The sequence below is a fragment of the Macrotis lagotis genome, chromosome 6, assembly GCF_037893015.1.
Source record: "Macrotis lagotis isolate mMagLag1 chromosome 6, bilby.v1.9.chrom.fasta, whole genome shotgun sequence".
Taxonomy (NCBI): domain Eukaryota; kingdom Metazoa; phylum Chordata; class Mammalia; order Peramelemorphia; family Peramelidae; genus Macrotis; species Macrotis lagotis.
Window position 1 is genome coordinate 93370030 of NC_133663.1, and position 15529 is coordinate 93385558.

Sequence of the window (15529 nt, forward strand, 5' to 3'; positions counted from 1 at the left end):
AGCCTAACTGAAATAGGAATCCATGTGTGATGGCCAGACTTGGAAACAACATAGAGATACAAACCTAATCAGCTCTAAGGATTTACCAACGAGCCTTTCCCCTAGTATAAGAGAAATAACCTTCCTCATTCCCAGAGAGGAGGATGGTTGTTTATTTTACTTGGTGCTGGAGCTGGGGGAGGGTGGCAGAATTTGGAAGGGATGTTGAATAGGCAATTTTGAACGCCTTCCTGGTGGCAGATGCCTAGAAAGAGAGAGAGATGCTAATTCTCAGGAGTTCCATCAGTCATTGGAAAAGAGAGGTCACATAGATAAGAAAAATGAACAGCACATAGTATGTGAAGCAGTGACATTCAATGAGTCCTTGTCACCAGCAGCCATTAGCATGCAAGCCTGCTGTTAGGTTTCAATGCTTTATGCGTTTCCCTTGACCAAGCAGGGAGACTTCGGAGCTCTTGTAACAGTTAATATCATACAAGTTATTGTTTCTTTCTGGAATATCTTATATTTTTAGTACCATTGAGATGCTTCTCTGTCCCCATGTGCCTCTAAAATTTTAAAGAGAATCAAAGAATGCATAATTTATATCTGTCCCAAAGGTAATTGAGTGACTCAATGATATCTTGGAGGGGGATTTTTAAAAATTTCATGTCTTATGTAAGAGAAGGTTGTTTTTATGTTAATGGGAAAGCTGTAAGGATTGGCCTCAGGGACACCTAGCTAATTATTCCTCTTACAGTAAGTGTGGATTCCTTAGGGATTATAGTAGAGAACAGTTGTGGGATGAGACTTGTCCTTGTGTATCTAGGCTGCCATTATGAGCCATGGAGCAACAGATTCATTGCATGGAACACAACTTATTCTTGGACTCAGAAGAGCATACATTTGAATCCTTTGGATTCTTAAAACAATGCAGAGATGCTGAATAAGGGAATGTTTCTTTAGAATGAATTCTTAACTGAGTTGAGGATTTTTTCAAGAGCAAAAATATTGCCCTCCTTTCTTTAGTCCTTAAGGTCATCATTTGTTTTTTTGGGGGGGGAATCCTTATTAAATTCAAATTTGGGAAGTATTCAGAATTTTAACCCCTTGATACATGGAAATGTTGGCAAAGGCAGGGCAAAATAATCACATTCAGGTAGTCTTTCAGGACAGTAAAATATTTAAATGTCTTCAGTTATTCAAACTATTTCTGATAACATTTGTTTGTAAGTGGCTTTTTTGATACTTAATTTTCCCCCAGAAAAAAAATTAATAAACAACTGGGCCTATTCATTGCTATATATCCCTTCATGTACCAAAAAAAACTGATCTTTGGGGGAAGAAGGGCTGTTGCAAACCATGAAGCCAGTGGAATTTAGAAGAAACTTTTCCATAGAAATTTCCGTGTAATTTTATCCTTAAGAGCCAGCGTATCATAGTGAATTTACAAGAGGCGTAGACCTGGGTTGAAGGTCTACCCCAATACATTCTGGCTGTAACTTAACATTGCCAGTGATATAGATAATTTTCTAATACAGTAAGAGGTAAGAAAGATGCCAGATATCCTCAAGTGGAAATTAATTCAACTCTGAAACCTCTGGTGCTAAGACAATGATATCATGGTGATAGTATCATTGTTAAAACTGAATATATTATGGCAGGTCAAGAACTGTGACTCCAAGGGACCCAGGACAACCCAATCCTGGAATTAGGCCTTACTGAAAATAGACTAGATGAAATATAGAAGTAAAATACCTTGTGGGTATTGTCACTCTTTTTCAAAAATAAAATTTTATTGCTGCCTTTCATTTTTATATCACCTTTATTTTTTGAAGTAAACTTCTTCCATCTTCCTCCCAGGGAAACATCCCTTATAATAAAGATGTTCAGCAAAACTAATTCAAAGAAATCACTTAACCATGTGTTCCACATCCAAAATCTCCTATCTCTATAAAGAGGTGGTAGGAGATATCTTTTCCTATCTCCTTTAAGGTCATACTTGTTCAAACATTCAGTTTTAATTGTATCTTTCCATTTACAGTGTTATAGTAGTTGTATATATTATATTCCTTTATGATTTTTCTACCTTCACATCAATTTATACAAGTCTTCCCATGCTTCACTATATTCATTATGTTCATTTCTTTTTTTCTTTCTTTTTCCTTTTTTTTTCTTTTTTTCCCTTTTCCCTTTTTTTTGAATTTTACATTTTTTCCCAATCTTGCTTCCCTCCCCCACCCCCACAGAAGGCAGTTTGATAGTCTTTACACTGTTTCCATGCTATGCATTGATCAAAATTGAATGTTTTGAGAGAGAAAGCATATCCTTAAGGGAAAAAATGAAATAGTAATACTATATAATAAGATAACTTTTTTAAAATTAAAAGTAATAGTCTTTGGTTTAAACTCCACAATTCTTCCTCTGGATACAGATGGTATTCTCCATCACAGACAGCCCCAAGTTGTCCCTGATTGTTACACTGATGGAATGAGCAAGTCCATCAAGGTTGATCTTCGCCCCCATGTTGCTGTTAGGGTATACAGTGTTTTTCTGGTTCTGCTTATCTCACTCAGCATCATTTTATGCAAATCGTTCAAGGCTTCTCTGGATTCCCATTTCCTCCTGGTTTCTAATAGAACAGTAGTATTACATTGCATACATATACCACAGTTTGTTCAGCCATTCCCCAATTGATGGACATTTCCTTGATTTCCAGTTCTTCACTATCACAAACAGAACTGCTATGAATATTTTTGTACGAGTGATATTTTTAACTCTTTTTCATGATCTCTTCAGATTAAAGATCTAGTAGTCGTATTTCTGGACAAAAGAGTATGCACATTTTTATTTCCCTTTGTCCTTAATTCCAGATTGCTCTCCAGAAAAGTTAGATGAGTTCACAGCTCCACCAACAATGTATAAGTGTCCCAGATTTCTCACATCCCTTCCAAAATTGATCTTTGTCCTTTCTTGTCATATTGGCCAGTCTGAGAGGTGTGAGGTGGTACCTCAGCAATGCTTTAATTTGCATATCTCTAATTAGTAATGATTAAGAGCAGTTTTTCATATGACTATGGATTGCTTTGATTTCCTCATCTGTAAATTGCCTCTGCATATCCTTTGACCATTTGTCAATTGGGATATTCCTCATTTCTTATAGCACATAATAATTCCATTATATTCAGGGACTCCCATTTGTTTAACTGTTCCCCAATTGTGAGATGCACAATTTTGTTTCTAATTCCATACGGCTATAAAAAATGCCAGTATAAATATTTTGGGAGACTTTCATTTTGTCATTGATTGCCTTGGGATTGTGTCTAAAAGTAGAATCTCTTAACCGGGTACTCTTTGGCATAATTGCAAATTACTTTCCAGAATGGATGGATCAATTTGTTTTTTAACTATTGATGCATTAGTATGTCCTCTAAATCCCACAAGTTTCGTATTTATCCTTTCATATTTATTTCATTGGGGCATATAAGTGAGACAGTGGGTAGAGTCCTTAGACCTGGAGTTAGGAAGACTCATCTTCTTGAGTTCAAATCTGGCTCCAAACATTTACTAGCTGTATGACCCTGGTTAAGTCACTTATTCCTGTTTACTTCAGTTTCCTCCCCTGTAGAATGATCCAGAGAAGGAAGTATATCTTTACTAAGAAAATGCCATAAGAATCCATGAAGAATTAGATATGGTTGAAACAAGTGAGCAACAACCGTTTATTCCATTATAAATCTCTTGAGTGTGCACCCTCTTGGACCCTGAGATGAAGTAGATTAAAGATGCTGATGATAGCAACTTAAATTTATGCTTAAATTTAAGGTTTGCAAAATGTTTTACAAATATCATCTGACAAGAACCCTAAGAGAGAGATGCTTTTATCCTAATTTTACAGATGAGGAAAGTGGGAACGATAGATGTTAAATGATTTTTCTTCCCAGGCTCACAAAGTAAGTGTCTCTGGCCAGATTTGAACTGGTCTTTCCGACTTTGTATCCTGTGTAGTATTCACTGTCTCTTAGCTGCCTGTATAATAATAAGTCTATGATTCTTCTAGGTGAAAGTTATGAAACTAACAGCTATTCATATATGAGGACAAAGGAACATTTACATTGTTGTATATTTATTTTCTTTTCCATTTGCTATAGGAATGGCTGGGGCAATCCCCTGTGATCTCCTTTTTGAACCGTACTAAAGTAGCTGCTCAGGACCACTCTTCACTGGCCAAAGTCCAAGAGTTGAAGTCAAACCACTGGGTGTTTCTGAAGGTATGTCATTGCTCAAGACCTATGAGCTGCAGTTCCAACAATAATCAAGGCAGGGCCATTGGACTGTATGAAATGCATGTAGTTTATATATGTTCACCTGAGGAAGGCCACAGCTTCATGCTCATGCTCAAGACCGTCTACAATTAGCACTTGTAATTTAGCTGATGTTTAAGGCTATACTATTTTGCTACTCTTGTCCAGATATTGTCCTTGAGGTTGGGGGAGGTTGAGAGAACTTGTGGGGGGGGGGGAGGAAAGGAGGACATTATAGAAAAGAAAGTGGGACAGAGACCCACAGAGACAGAGCTGGAGAAAAAAATCATTGTTTTAGAATCCTTTCATTGTATTGTCATTCCTTGATAGTATCTCCTATGCATTTGTTTATGTATATATGAATGTCCTTATATGGTGGTATACTGATAGTGGTTAAGGATGGGGGGGACATTCTATTGAGTTGTAATGTCAAACTTCCTAAGACAGGAAAGATAAATTCAGGTGCCAGACTCATAGCATACTATCATGGGAAGGGACTTCAGTGACCATCTAGTTGAAATTATATATAGGAGGAATTAGTCCTGTATAATACTCCACAGGTGGTCTCATCCAGTCTCTGATTGAAGGTCTTCAAGTAGGATAACACACCTCATCTTGAGCTGTTAGCTCATATAGTTTTTGTACTATTCTAATTGTTAGGAAATTTTACCTGATATCAAGGCTTGAATTTACCTCTTTGCAACCTCTCCCCACTGTTCTTGGTCATTATCTCTGGAACCAAACACAGCCTAATTTCTTTTCCAAGTGCTGTTCAGTAATTTATTTGAAGACATGATCATATCCTCTTGAATTCTTCCCTTTGCCCAGCTAAACCTGCTTAATTTCTTCAGCTACTCATCATATGTTTTGGACTTTCATCATCCTAGTTGCCCTCTTCTGGACAATCTCAAGTCTGCAAATGTCCTTCTTAATCTATTATGCACAAAACTTAAAAAAATATGCCAAATGAGGTCTCATGAAGGTAGGATGCAGTGGGACCATCACCTTATTATTCTTGTAATCTATGTCCATTTAATGCAGCCCAAATTGGCATTATATTTTCTGGCAACCACATCATAGTGCTGATTTATAATGAGTTTTTAGTCTACTATAGCTTCCAAATCTTTAACAAACAACTATTGTCACCATCTTCTAGTTGTAAGGTTTGTTGATTCATAATGCGTTTCATCTTTTTTTAGAATTCATCCCAGTGCTCCAGCTTACCCAGATTCTTTAGAATTCTAATGGTGCCATTCACTGTGTTAACTGTCTCTCCTTTCATTGTCATCTGCTGGGTTGATAAACATACCATCAGTACTTTTATCTGAGTCATTGCTGAATATGTACCAAAAGTATAGTGAAAGTCTTGACATTAACAAAGAAAGATTCTTGAGTATTTTTTTCAGTCAATTATATTTATGAATTTATGAACTTTTGCTTACTGTGTTCCTACAGGAGACATAGGACCATATGTATATATGTGTGTATATACACATACAACACTAGAAAGAGTGATTTTGAAGTGAAGGCATCAGAAGTAAGGGTCTTCTAAGTCTTCTCATAGAAGATTGTTCTTGCTTGAGGTTAACTTTAAAGAAAACTAAAGTTTCAGGGATAAGAAGATAAAGGAGTATATTGTAGACAGAGGAAAAGGGCCAAGACTTGGATATGGGAGACTGAATATCACATATGAGAGGAATAGCAAGGAGGCCAGTTTGGGTGGATCATGGAATTCATGGAACGGAGGAATGTGTAATGAAGGTTGAAAGTAGGTTAGCAATAGATTGGAAAAGGCTTTGTATGTTAAACAAAGGAATTTTCACATTAGATGTTATTGGACTCTGATTGCTTTGTGAGATTTCATAGGCATCAATGGAAAAAAAATGATTTTAGGATTATTTCCTCTGAGGAAAAGTATGTTATTTGACAGCTTTCATCAAAATATTGTAAAATCCACTCAAATTAAGTCTAATTTAATTTGACCCAAGTTTTCAAACAGTAGCTCATCAAAGAACTGATGGAGGTGTTATTCCATTTCAAAGAAAAGATATGTCACTTAGGAATTTTTCTTGGTATATTTTGGAAATGTATCCAGTAGGCATGTTTTACTGTGTGAGAAGCATTTCTCTTTTTTTAGAAAGATAAGTTAAACATTCCAAAATGTCACTCAGCTTTTCAACCAAAGCATAGTTATAGTCTCATTAGAGGGCTGCATATCCAGTGGTCACATTCACAAATTGAAGTATTTTGCCATAAAAATTCACTGTAAACAAGAAATTGGGAATGGGCATATTTGAAATTCAAGAAATACCAAGCTCTGTGTTCTCAGGTTAGGGAATCTCAAAGATGTTTAAAGATACATGATTATCCCCTGCATCATGTTATCTGATTTTACAAATCAGGTTTTTGCAAATTCTTTCTCTTTTTAATAGCTTTTTGACTATGGGAAAGAAGCAAGGTACAGTTAACTATGTGACTGTTACCATGAACTGTTTCTTTGCAAGATTCTTCAGTCCTTTGTTCCTCAGTTGAATTCAACACTATGTTTTTAAATGCCTATACCTGGCAAGACATTGCATCTCAGTATCCCCCCCTATAGAGTCAGGGTAATTATGATTATTATTCAATTACTTCTTATAGTTTTTGGGATTTACTGTTTAGTCCTACTTTGAATGGAGGAAGAGAATGTTTTATAGATGCATATTCTCTTTTAAGAGGTTGTCATTGGATGCTTGCAATTGACTAGACTGATTCCCCAGGGTGTAGAGGCATGGACAGCTAAGAGAAATGAGATATATGAAACCAATATAGTTAGAGCGGAGCTTTGAGGCTACTGACTCCAAAAAAGAGCCTGTTCCTTCAACTCAACCAATGTGATAAGGTCTAAGGGCAGACCATCATGGACTGTAGGTCAGAACTAGATCAGAGAGGCATTCAGAATTTTATTCTGGTAATAATAAAGTTCAGAGTGGGAGCCATGGAGTCCTATATTCTTCAAGGTCTGGTGTTCATCTTTAGTTATAATTTGAGGATGCATCATAACCTTTAGTCATGATTCTAGTCAATACATTATTTAAAGGTAATTTGTTTGGGGAAGATCAACCAGGAATTGAGAGAATACGTTAAAAATAGAGAAAACTAGATGCAGAGCATAGAGATTTCCAGAAGGAGGACTAGAGAGAGAGAGAAATTTGAAATTCATGAAATAAAACAGAACATGTCTTTATAAGAGCCATAGGAAATATTTAGGAATTTTTCAGGTCCATGGTTCAAGAAGGAAATTACAGGTCTAAAATTTATAAAGTGAGGTTGTAAATAATGGTGAAGGAAGAATGAGTTGTTAAACCAAGGAGAAGGGAACCCACCCTATGATTCTAGATTCTTATGTCCTGTCCTGAGAGTGATAGTAAGCAGGTTCTTGAAAGCCAAGACAAACAAAATACGTTAGTCAGAGAAAAAGTAATGATAAAACAGTTGAAGACCAGATCAGACAAAAGAGGAGGCCTGGTCAAGAAAGAAAGAAAGGAAAAACTAAGAGTGAAGTCTATTTTGCCACAGGTTGGCATGTACCACCAGAATTCTTGTCTGCATGTAAACTTATCCACTCACTGTTTTTCTATTTTTCTGGTAATAACAAGTTGGGAATCTGATTGTATACAGATAGTTGATTCAGGAATACATTTCTGAATCAGTATAGAGCTGTTTGAAACCACTTAGAAAATTTCATTCTCAAGCAGGAACATCTGGACCAGAATATTGTTCCACTGGGAATTCCTTCTCCTCTTGGACTTCATGCTATATCAACATAGACCTGTTCTTATGTTTGTTAAAACATCCTGTGCTTGCCTGGTAGAGTATCTTTGTATTCTTTTTTTTTTTTTGGAAGAAAGTATTCATGCATCTTGGTCTGTCATCTCTGTCTATATTTCTTCCTTCATCCCAAGTTTAGGTGAGTGACAAAAGCAGTTAATGTTTTGTTTTCTCTAAAGTATATCTGCAAGTTCTCTTTCCAGCTAACTTTCTTTTTTAAAAGTTTTCCTCCATTTATAGCAAGAATATAAAAATTAATATGATCTAGTTCCTCCACTAATGTGTCTGCTCATTAGAAATTGTATATTTAGAGCTAAGTTAAGGATCAAAATCAGTACAGAGCATTGAAAACAATTACATTGTGACCTATTTGGACAAATTATTGACAATGACAAGTGGTATGCAAGTGCAAGAAAGGACATAGATTACAAAAATTTCATATTTAACTGATGTAACTTAATTTGGCATAGCAAGTAGATTAAAAAAGCCTAAAAAGAGTGATAGTCAGTTAACTGTTGGCTATTCAAACAGAAGTGTGTCAGTCAAAGACAGCACTAGTTTGGAGTATAAACCCATCTCTAAAAATCTTATGGGAAAGAATGGTAGAAGATGATGAATAGTAAATATTGCCTCATAAAACCTAATGAAACAATGGCACGACTGAATTAAATAAAGCTTATTGAGATAGAAACTAAGTAAAGTTATTCTAAGGAGGTTTATAAATCAAAATGGAAGAATAATAAATGAAGCAAAATGAAGATTTGGAAATACTATTATAATTCTTTTCATTATCAAGGATTCTAGTGTTAACTCATCCTTGGACTCCATCATCTCAGTCCCAAATCTTGTTATAGAAGAAATGGCACTAAAGATATAAAAGACAGGAAAATTCAGATGAATTAGACCAACATATACATAGAGCAGATATGTACTGGAGGTGACACAGTTATAAAGGTTTTGAAAAATTGATGCACTCTATAAGGAGAGGGAAATGTTTAAAGCATGGCAACAATCTCAGATCTTATTAATAAGAAAAAAGGAGATAATTGAGATATTATCAATCACTTTCAACCCATAAACCTGCTCACAACATTTTACGTCAGTAATCTGAAGGAAATCCTCCATCAATGTATTTGAATGGAACAAGTTGACTTTCACGAGTTATATTTACATAGAGCATATTTTTGACACAATAAGTGATTAAAAGATTTATAGAATGCAAGAGTGTATTGTGTTTATTTTGTGATGATTATATTTCTGAAAATTGACTTATGCTGTCATAGTCCATCTTCTCCAGAAAAAATGTTCCCTCTATACCTTGGTCAAAATTGTCTAAGATTATTCAAAGCATTTAAGAATGAAGGCAACTATGTTTCATTACATTCTAATCACTAATATTAAATTATGGATAGAACAGATAGATGCATATTTGCCAAACATGTTCATCTTTGTCATAGAAAGAACATGACATGGATTTTTGTACCTTGGACAGGGATTTTTTGTGGGATGGCATGGCATTGTGGTCCAGGTGTTCCTATTTAAAAATGACATTTAATAGATTGTTTCAAGTCCTGGAAAATGGTAGAGTTATCTAGAAAAGCTCTATAGTCACTCAGGTTGACAATGGAGAATGCTTTTTGATCAGAATTTATTATGTGCTGTTATAGGAATAATGGCTAGAGCTCAATTATTGAGAGTTTGTACCTTAAATAGTTCAAGCAAATAGATAATGAATTGGACTGAGAATTAAACAGTAGTAGGCAAGTGGCCTTAACTTTTTTTTAAATAGTAGGAGGCAAGTGGCCTTAACTTTTTTTGTGGGCATAGGGAATTGCAAAGTTTCATTTTTTAAATAGATCTAAAACTTCTGTCAGAAATAAAGTGTTTCAAATAGCAACATTATATTGAGTAGGGTATAGCAATGGGCCATGCTATCTTATAATTTCCAAAGAAGTAAAAATGAATATCACTAAGAAGGCAATGGGTAGGGGCATATTGGGTGTGAGTTGATGGCAATATGTAAATAAGTAATCATGAGAAAAAAATTAGAGTCAGGTATACCATTTGAAAAAAGGTTAATTTCAGCATGGCATGGACTGATCACATAATGAGAATGAGGAATAATCAATGGGTAACCCAAGTTCTTATACCAATCAGGAAGAAGTAAGGTAGCTATCTATCCCGAACACACACACACACACACACACACACACAGTTATGGGAGGTCAGAAGTAAGAATTGTATAGGGTTGGTAAGTATGGATGGGTTATTATCTGTGTCATTACGGAGCATATTCACATTGATGATGCCACAGCAACATTTGAATATTTTTAAGTTGCCTTCTTTTAGTGTATTATTCTCTGCAGAAGGGTCATATGTTACTTCTGAGTAGTTGAGAAAAGGAGAGAAGAAAAATATCTTTGTCCTCTCCTAGAATCTAAATAAGTAGTAAGAAAAAGCAGCGACATTGGACTATCAATGAGCCAAGGTGTGGGACTTGCTATTGAGGAAAAGATTGGCATCTCATAGGGTTAGAATGCTCAAGAAGGGGTTAATCTTTCAGATCACATCTCCCTAGGCTTATCAAGTATAAAATTTCTTCTCAGTCTTTCATTAATTGCTGCTTTCTTGGTCTGGCAATATTTGATTGATCTGATGATATCTTTTCTGCCTATTATAAAACAAATACAAATTTTAAAATTTTGTAGAAGTGCTAATAACTTTTTAAACAATAACACTGCCAGCCAAAAAATTCCTGTTGTTATTGAAGAAAGGGAAAGGTTAGAAATATCAGATTTTAAAATCAATGCTGAAAGAGGGGCAAGAATCACTTGAAGGTAAAGGTTCAGTAACGTTTATTTCAGAATAAACTCTTCTACACTCAATTCAGTTGGGAGGGAGAGTATTCCTCTATTTTTGCCTGTTCAGGATTTGATCTCCAAATACTCACTTACTCCAAGCATTTGGGAGTTAAATATTTCCACACATTTTAATTGTACAACTCCTCCATCTGTTCAAGTGAGTTCAGAAAAGTTCTGTGAGAGACCAATCAGGAACTGCCACAGACTGGCTTCATTATTGTGAGTAAATAATTTAATATCTTGGATAGAAAATCATTTTGGTTGTCCGTCTTTTTGATTCTTGGAGGGCAGCTTGTTGTGCCTGTTTTTATTTTAAAGAGCTTAGGTCCTAAGTATTGAAGAAAGCATATTTCTCCCTATAATTTCTGGAATTATAGAGAAGGGATCAAATATCCTTCTCCAGTACCCTATGATAAGAATCAAAATGACAAATACTCAAATATCAAGTACATTAGACCCTATATTAAAAATCTTTTGAACATAAGAATTGTCATATTCAGTCAAACTCATAATCCTGATAATTCTATCTTCAGCAACTTATAGCCCCAAGAGTTATTTCCTACCTTTTTTGATGTCATATTTAAAGATTAAAAATGCTCCTTGAAAGATCTCACTTTTCCTTCATAATCATATCCAGAGTGTGTGTTTAGTGTGTCTGTGTGATGTTATCCCTTTCATTGTGGTTGTTTGTATTGTTTCTTTAGTCTTTGTGAAATTGTGTTCTAGTTGAAGAGTAGTTGCTAATGCCTGAAATTTGGCAACAACCAGAGCCCACAAATCTACCTTTACCCTGAATGCTTCAAATTTGAGGCTAAAGTCCAGAAAAAAAGGAAGAGAAAAATTGTTGAGATATTCTTTCTCCTTTTCCTTGATATCATTGTAAAGTATCCCTCTTATTATTTGACTCCCCCATCCACTCCTTGCTTTTCAGTAGTGAACAAGGGCAAATCCAACCTTAGCGGTCAAGAGCAAAGTCAGACTGATGCTGCCTCTTATTCTGCATTTTACTCCAGATAGGTTAGCTAACTATTCTGTGTTGTAAAGTAATCATTTCTTCTTGTCTTCCTTTGTTCCTATGGTGATTTGAAATAAATTATCTCAAAACTGCTATTTGCTGCTACTGTAAAATAATGAAAACAAACTGATTTTAGAAGAAAAAGAAAAAAGTTTCAATTGACTTCTGTCATCCAAGAATTTATCTAAACCCCTTTGAGCCCTTTTGTATTTTCATACCTTGTCATCTTGTGGGATAAGGGGAGAGCTTATTAACTTTGATCATGAAATGCTGTTGTTTGAAACCTGGGAACAGGTGAATGAGAAATAAATAAAATGGGACTTTAGAATATATATAGTGCTGTGATGCTTTAGCATCTCTGAATGAAATGCGGTGCAAATAGATGGAAAATTGACTTAGATCCAGGAGACAAAAAGGGAGTAATGGTGAGTGGTTACTTTTTTACGGATGTTTTTCACATGAAATTGCTCCTCGTTTTGTTGTTGTTGTTTTGTTGTGTTGTGTTATTTATCCCGTGTGTGTACGTGTGTATGTATGCCTGTATATACTCATTCTGATACACTTCCAACACTTTTCTGGGTCTACACTGCTCCTCCTCATCATCCCCAAACAGATTCTTTTCAGTCTGTATCTTAGACTTGTTCCCACTTTAAAACCCTTGTGTTTCCCATTTGTTTCTCCTTTATCAGTGCTTCTTATTTTAGCCCCATCTGTAATACTGCTACCAAATTTCTGTTAGTAATAATAATTATGCCTAACATCATAATGAGATAAACCACAGCAATCCTGTAGGGTTATTGCTACATATATATATCTGTGTGTGTGTGTGTGTGTGTGTGTGTGTGTGTGTGTGTATTTATTTATTACCCTTTTATTCAGGAAACTAAAGGTGCAAAAGATTAGTTTGCCTAGATTTCCACAATAGATTTAATCAGAGAAGTAGTTTGAATTTTGACTCTGAGAGAATTGCTTTATATTGCTTGGCCTTGGTTTCCTTAATTGTTAAATGAAGGAGTTTGACTAAATAAACTTTGAGGTTCCTTGAAACTTTAAATTGATGATTCTGTGAGATCAGAATTATAACTAAGATTGGATGTCAGTATCTCCTGATTCCAAGTAGAGAGGACTTTCTAATATAATATCTGTTTCATTAGATTTTTCCATAGAATCCACTATTATACTTACTATAACTTTAAGAACCAAATGGAATGTTTTAGAATTTTTAGAATGTTTAGTCAGTGAACATTTATTGAGGTCCTACATTATGCTAAGCATTGTGGGTACAGAGAAAGGCAAAAACTCCCTCCAAAAACAAAAACCCAAATCATCTGATCTTAAATAGCTTATGGTTTAATGGGCAGTTTCCAATCTAGAAGATGCTATGAGGCAGCTAAGTGTTATGATGGTTAAATTACTGGGCCTGGATTCAAGAAGATTTGAGTTCAAGTTCTACATTGGATGTTTCTTTGTGACTATGAGCAATTTGATTTATGCATGTGAAGTCATGCAAAATATTTACATAGATATCATGTTGCCAAAGAAAACACAAACAAAAAAAAGGAAAATGAAAAAAAAATGTATGCTTTGCTTTGAAATCAGATTCTATCAGTTTTCTCTCTGAAGGAAGATGGCATTTTCCCTCATAAATCATTTGGAATTGTCTTGTCATTGAATTGCAGGATAGCTAAGTCATTCACAGTTGATCATTGTAGAATATTGTTGTTACTTCATTTGGTATATAAATCTTCCTTGCTCATTTCTTAAGCATGATAATATTTCATCATAATCATAAACGTGTTATATTTGTTCAGTAATTCTCCAATTGATGGAGATGTCCCCTCAATTTCCCATTCTTTGCCTCCATAAAAAATGATTCTTTAACTATTTTTGTACATTTAGGACCTTCTCCTTTTTCCTTAATTTCTTTGAGCTACAAAGTTAGTAGTGGTATTCCTGGATCAGAGGGTATGCACAATTTTATAACTCTTTTGAGCAGTGTTCCAAATTGCTTTCCAGGATGATTGGATCAGCTTATAACTTTATTAATAGCTCCTTAGAGTCTCAATTTTTTTCACAACTCCTCCAACATTTGTTATCTCCTTCTATGTTGTATTAACTACTGTGATAAGTGCTAGGTGGGACTTGTATTTCTATAATTATTATGATTTGGAGTATTTTTTATATAACTGTAGATAGCTTTGATTTGTTCTGAAACTTGCCTTTGAATATTTAGCAATTGGGGAATGACTTGTATTTTTATCAATTTGACTCCCTTATAAATTTAAGAAATGAGACATTTATCAAAACTTGCCATAAAATTTTCTCTCTAGGTTTTCTGCATTTCTTAATTGCAGTGGTTTTGATTGTGCAAAAACTTTTAAAATTTTGACATAATTTAAATTATCTGTTTTACAAAGCTCTCTCTTTTGTTCATAAATTCTTCCCTTATCAATAGATCTGGAAGGTAAAATTTTCCATACTTCCCTTATTTGCTTATGATAACATCCTTTATTGTTTAAGAGTGACTTTATCTTGGTATATGGTGTGAGATGTTAGTTTATACCTAGTTTCTGCCAAGCTGCTTTCCAATTATCTTAGAAATTTTGGTCAATTAATATCATCTGCAAAGAGTGGTAGTTTTGCTTCCTCATTACCTATTCTAATTCATTCAATTTTATCTTACCTTATTGCTGTGGTTAGCATTTTAGTATAATATTAAATAAAGTGGCGTTCATAAATAAAAATGATGCTAATCTAATTACAGATTCACCCCTGATCTTATTGAGAAGGCTTCTAGTTTATCTTCATTACAAATAATGCCTGGTGATGACTTCAGATAGGTGCTACTTAAGGAAAACTCCATTTATTCCAATACTTTCTGACATTTCTTGACTTTAAACTTTATGTTAAAGTTGAGCTCTGCTTCTAGATTGAAAAGAACACAATCCCAAGCCTCTGGTTTTTCAAGCTGCTATTTTCAGAGTTAGTTCTTGGGGGGGGGGGGGTTTCTGTAAATTTTCAGTGCTTCCAATGATTTAAGAAGAGGTATGACCCAGAATTGTATCTGGGGAATGCAATAGGGTCCCGAAAGTCCTCCACCCAGTTCCTGCAAAGCATCCCCCCCAAATCACTTTCTTACTAGTTGTACTATCCCCCTTATATGTGGTCTCAGAACCCCAGAAACTCATCCTGCTGCTATTGGAGCTGCTTCCAAGGTCTGTTTTACCAAATAGATGCCAAGGCAACCCTCCAGGCCTAACCATTTACTTGGTATACTAGATCTTTCTTCCCTACCTCCTAAGTTATCTTGAACTAAATAATTGTTTCCCCTGACCTTTTGTTGGTGTTGTTGCTCAAGAGTTCTAGTTGAGATTCTATTTTAAATTTGTTTAGAAGGGAACCTTGGATGACTTCAGGGGAGAGGTCCTGCCCCTACTTCAATTATCTTGACTCCACCTATAATTTACTTTTTTAAATTAAATGTTATTTCCTTTTCAAATGAAGATCTGATTTCTCTTCCTTCCTCACTCTCTTTGTAGTGCCCCTCCCATTGAGAAAGT

The 15529-nt window shown here is 35.0% G+C and overlaps 1 long non-coding RNA gene across 1 annotated transcript in view; it reads left to right on the plus strand.

Moving 5' to 3' along the window:
* Nucleotides 1-4142, plus strand: part of LOC141491109 (uncharacterized) — a 117486-nt gene extending 113344 nt beyond the window's left edge. The window contains exon 3 of the long non-coding RNA XR_012469463.1: nucleotides 4131-4142. This is a non-coding gene — a long non-coding RNA (uncharacterized LOC141491109). The remainder of the gene's footprint in view (nucleotides 1-4130) is intronic.
* Nucleotides 4143-15529: the final 11387 nt, after the last annotated feature.